The sequence below is a fragment of the Chrysochloris asiatica genome, unplaced genomic scaffold (genome assembly GCF_000296735.1).
Source record: "Chrysochloris asiatica unplaced genomic scaffold, ChrAsi1.0 scaffold00024, whole genome shotgun sequence".
NCBI lineage: Eukaryota > Metazoa > Chordata > Mammalia > Afrosoricida > Chrysochloridae > Chrysochloris > Chrysochloris asiatica.
In genome coordinates, this window is record NW_006408542.1 from 6,182,867 (window position 1) to 6,188,661 (window position 5,795).

At 37.4% G+C, this 5,795-nt stretch overlaps 1 pseudogene; it reads left to right on the forward strand.

The window, feature by feature from the left end:
* The first annotated feature begins 428 nt into the window (after positions 1–428).
* On the forward strand, positions 429–1,078 carry LOC102813369 (annotated as a pseudogene).
* Positions 1,079–5,795: the final 4,717 nt, after the last annotated feature.

Here is a 5,795-nt window from a genome sequence, read left to right on the forward strand (position 1 = left end):
CCTTCCAACCTTCTAAGTATTCCTTTATATGTGGTTCAGAGTTCTGGGACCATCCCCTAAACCTGCTTGGTCAGGTATTCTGTGTTGTTGTTGGCAGAGCTCTCTGCTACACATCCACCTGGTCTGCCATCTTGTTTGTTCTTCAAGGCCATTACCATTTTAAACATTTAAACATTCATTGCAAATACCATTTTAAACAACATAAAAAGTTGATTATACATTTGGACCTCACCAGATGAAATACACAGGAATCAAACTGTGGGAAGAGTCTGGGTAAAAACTCAATATCATCAGCAAAAACAAGGACAGAGCAGACTGTGAAACAGACCATCAATTACTCATGTGCAAGTTCAGGCAGAAGCTGAAGAAAATTAAAACAAGTTCACAAGAGTCAAAGCATAACCTTAGAAATCTTCCTGCACAGAATCATGACTGCCAGATTCTTCCGTAATTTCAGCATGGAAAAGCAATGCCTTCTCCCAGAAGTTCCCTGGGCTTCGGCCCACCATGGTTGCACGGCTGGCCTCTTCTACCTCATGCTCAGTGGGTTATGTCCTGTGAGCCACCAGAGTCTGAACTTTATCCTATTCTAGCTCCAGTGCCGCCAGGCGGTGATTATCATTATTGGGAGTGCCCAGGAGTCCCTGTATTCAGGCCCAGGCCAGCACTGCTTGTTCTCCAGAAGCACAAAGGGTTTCTACATCTTGCACTGTGGCATGGGCCCTCCCTGGTGCCTATGTACTACTTTGGAGAGAACAATGTCTTCAAAGTTAAGATTTTTGTTGCAGATTCCTGGCAATACATGTGCCAGACCACCTTCATGAATCTCATGGGCTTTGCTCCTTGCATCTTCTCAGGCCGTGGACTCTTCTCAGCCAACTCCTAGGGCCTGGTGGCCTTTGCTGTGCCCATCATCACTGTGGTGGGCTACCTCATTCAGATGACATAGCACTAGAACCCCATTAAGGAGGAAGTTAACCACTATCATATGTTCTACATGAAGGCTTTGGAGCAGTTGTTTGAGGAACACAAGGAGAGCTGTGGCATCCCAGCTTCTACTCATCTGACCATCATGTAGCCCTGGCCTTGCCCTCCATCCTCATCCTGAGTCCGCATGGCCAGTGCACTGAGACCCCTCTCCCACCTGTGGCTTTGTTTGATTCCCCTCCCCCCCAATAAAAATGGCTTAGTCTCAAAAAAAAAAAAGCATGACCTTAAATATGTTGTTGTTGTTGTAAAGTGCCATTGAGTCAGTTCCAACCCAAAGCAACCCTGTATAGGGTTTCCGAGGAGTGACTGGTGAACTTGAACCACTCACTTTGCAGTTCAAATGGCTTTGCAGTCTGACGCATTAACCCACAGTGCCAGGACTCAAACCTTAAATATATCCCAGCTGAATTTAGAGATCATCTCAAGATCAGATATATATGAAAAATTAGACATTAATAACCAAAGACCAGAGAAGCTGTGGGATGACATCAAGAGCATAATACAGGAAGAAAACAAAACTTATTAAAAAGACAGGAGAGTGAGAAAAGACAAAAATGGATGTCAGAAGAGACTCTGAAACTTGCTCTTGAGCTTAGCGAGGCTCAGGAATGGAAGATAGAAGGAAGTGAAGCTAAGTAAAGAATTTCAATGGGCAGCAAGAATTACAATGAAATATGCAAAAACCTGGAGTTAGAAAACTAAAAGGGATGAACACGCTCAGCAATTCTCCTGCTGAAAGAAATGGAGAAAATTCAAGCCTCAGCTGGCAATACCAAAGGATTCTGGGCAAAATATTGCATAATGCAGGAAGTGTCAAAAGAAGATGAAATCAGCTGACTATCACTGTGCCAATCCATCTCATTGGGATATTCCATTTTTTTGTTGACCCTCCACTTAATGGAGCATAATAATATAAATTGATATTTCTCAACAAGCGGATGCAGCACTGGAGGTGCTCACTCATCTATGCCAAGAAATTTGGAAGACAGCTACTTGGCCAACCGATTGGAACAGATGCATATCTGTGCCATTCCAAAGAGCAGCAGCAACTCAACAAAATGTGGTAATCATGAAACAATATCATTAATGTCACATGCAAGTAAAATACTGTTGAAGACATTAAAAAAATACATAAAGAAGGAACTATCAGAAATTCAAGCTAGATTCAGAAGAGCACATGGAACTACGTATATCACTGCTGATGTCAGATGGATCTTGGCTGAAAACAGAGAATACCAGAAAGATGTTTACTTATACTTTAATAACTATGGAAAGGTTTTTGATTGTGCCAATCATGACAAACTATGAAAAACATTTTCAAGAATGGGCTTTCCAGAATACTTCATTGTGCTCACGAGTAACCTGCACATAAACAAAGAAACAGTCATTCAAACAGAACAAGAAGATACTGAATGGTATAAAATTAGGAAAGATGTGAACCAGGGTTATTTCACCACTCTTATTTAACTTGGATGCTGAGGAAATAATCTGAGAAACTGGATTATATGAAAAAGAACATAGCAGCAGGATTGAAGGAAGTCTCATTAACAACCTGAGATATTCAGATTATCAGATCAGATGATACAACCTTGCTTGCTGGAAGTGAAAAGGACTTAAAATACTTATTGATAAGGTCAAAAACTATAGACTTCAGTATGAATTGTACCTCAATTATAAAGAAAACAAAAATCCTCACAAATGGACCAATAAGTCACATGAGGATAAAAGGAAAATAGATTGAAGTTGTCAAAATTTCATTTTGTTGTGCCCTTTGGTTATTTAAATGAATAAATATTTTTGGTGTATTTTGTATACATCAAAAAATAAAACAAGAGGGAACAGAGGTCAATACTGTTAACCAATGGTGCATGGAGGGGATTATAATCATTGCAATGGAACAAAATATGATTGACTGAATGCAGGGCTGATGATCTGCCCTGTAAACTATCATTCAACTCACAATAAAAGCTTTAGAAAAAGTAAAACAAAACCCTCATTTTGTTTGGATCCACTATCAATATTCATGGAAGTTGCAGTCAAGAAATTGGCATTGAATTGGCCAAGCCCCTGGCAACCATTTCATCCAGATGAGCAATGCCTGGGCCCATAGAAACTCCATTTAGGGCTGGGAACACTGCTTTCTTCTTCCTTCCCTAACTACCTCGTGAGGTCATTGATTAACAGAAGTTCCACAGAGTTTTCTTCTTTCTGGGTCCAGAACCTGCACTGATTTTTTTTTTTTCTCCTTCCATTGTTTTTCTTTGTATATTATAGCTTCTCCTTTTCCCATTTTCTCCCTCTCCTAATCTTGTCTTTTCTGTCTCTGCTTTAATTTTTTCTTCTTTTCTTCTGTGTCTCTTTTCCCACCTCTGCCTATTCTTTCTGTTTTTTTCTCTTCATCATTCTTTGCTATTCTCTAGTCTCTTTCTCTTTTCATCTCCCCTTACCTGGTTTTGTTTAGTGTTTTTTCTCTCTCTTAATTTTCTATTTATAACTCTATTTTACTGTCCCTCTTTTCTCATCTTAGATATTATATAGTTTTTCCTTGTTGCTGCCTGGTTGTTTTGTTTGTTTGTTTTTCTCCTTTATTATTTTCTTTTCTCACTACTGTTTCCATGTTTGTTTTGTTTTATTTTCTTAAGTGTGTGTGTTTTCTCTTCATGCCCCACCTGGAAGGTGACAGAATCCATGCCCACACAGCCCAGATACACCCATACCCTCTGCAGCTCCACTCTTTGGGCAAGTGCCAATACCAAATGCTATACCAACTGATCAGCAGCCAACACCAGCTAAACCCACTTTAAACTGAGCTGCACCATTGGCAACCAGACAACTGGGCACCCACTTCCATTCTCTAATTACACCCACCAGAAGGCAGTTGGTGAGAACCTAAGAACCTTTTTTAAAATCCTTTTTAAAAGAAACCTAAGAAAATGTTTCTGAGGGAAAAAAGGTAACAGAACTATCTGAGAAAGAATTCAGAAGAGTGATATTTAAGTACTTTCAGCAGATTGAGAAAAAAAATCAAGAAAAGCAAGAAGAACATAGAAAAAAGTTTATTGGAAATCAGGGAAACAACATGAACAAACAAACATAATAAATGCAAATTATGAAATAAAACAAAAGTTGTAAAAATAAAGTCAGCAAATTAATTCTAAAATTTTAGAAATGGACAACACATTGAAACGGCAAAAGAGTAGATTTAAATTAATGGAATCCTGAATTAGTGAGTTTGAAGAGAAATCTCTCTATACTAATAAGTCAGGGAAAAGAAAGGAACAATTCAAAGAAAGCCTGAGATTTATGATGGTACTATGAAAAGGAATAATTTAGAGATTACTGGAATATAAAACAGGAAGAGACAATAAAATCCACAGAGAAAATTGTTGAATAACTGTTAGAAGAAAGCTTCTCTGGCATCATGAAAAATGAGAAGATTCACCTTTAAGAAGCTAAAAGAACACCAGACAAGATAGACCACCAAAGAAAAGCATCAAGACATATCATAATCAAACTTTCCAAAACCAAAGACAAAGAAAGAACCCTGAGAGCAGCTCAGGGAAAATTAAAAGCTACCTATAAAGGGGAATCAATGAGACTAAGATCTGATTTCTCAACAGAATCCATGCAGGCAATAAGACAATGGAATGACACACAAAACACTGAAAGAAAGACAGAAAAAGAATCATATACCCAGCAAAGCTGTCCCTCAAATATAACAGCAAAAATAAGGACATTAGCAGATAAACAAAAATTAAAGGAATTTGTAATAACCAGACCAACACAACAAAAGATACTAAAGGGAGTTCTTTGGACTGAGAGCTAACAATAGCAGACAACAACTTGAGATTAATAAACATGACAACATCACCCAAAATTAAATTTAGATATTGAAGTATTTAAAGTGAAGCAGCTTGCAAGACTAAAAATAAGGAACCAGAGATATCAACTTCTAATGAACAACTCTAAAAAGCAAAAAGAGGAAATAGTATAGATAGAGAACTTCCAAAAGATGAAGAAATTGAGTAAGTTTAATAAAAAACTTACTGTTTTAAACTGGAGTTAAAAAGATAATTAATACACCTTCCCATCAAAATTATAATGAGGAAAATCAGGAAGATTTAATGTGTATTAAAACAACAGCAAGAAAGAAATTGAAAAGAAAACAGACAAACAAAATTAACTCAGTGCAGAAAAATTATATGGACGAAGAAACTAGCAACACACCACACATACAACACACACAGCAAAGCAACAAAATGAATTCATAGCAATCAATATCAATATTAGAGTCTACATGATAGAATTTTTCAAAACCAATGACTTCTTCATTGCAAATATCTTTTTTAAACAACGTAAGAGACAACTATACACATAGACCTCACCAGATGGAATACAAAGAAATCAAACTGACTACATCTGTGGAAAAAGATAGTGAAAAGGCTATATCATTAGCCAAAGCAAGGCCAGGGGTAGACTGTGGAACAGACCACCAATTGCTCATATGCAAGTTAGGCTGAAGCTGAAGAAAAATTAAAACAAGTTGATGAGGGCTAAAATATGGTTTGGAACATATCCCACCTGAATTTAGAGATCATCTCAAGAACAGCTTTGATGCATTAGATACTAGTGACCAAAGACCAGAAGAGTTGTGGATGGCATCAAGAATATCATATAGAAGAAAGCAAAAGGTCATTAAGAAAACAATAAAGAAAGAAGGGAAAGACCAAAAAGGATTGCAGAAAAGACTCTGAAACTTAATTTCCAGCATAGAAATGCTAAAGCAAATGGAAGAAATAAAGAGG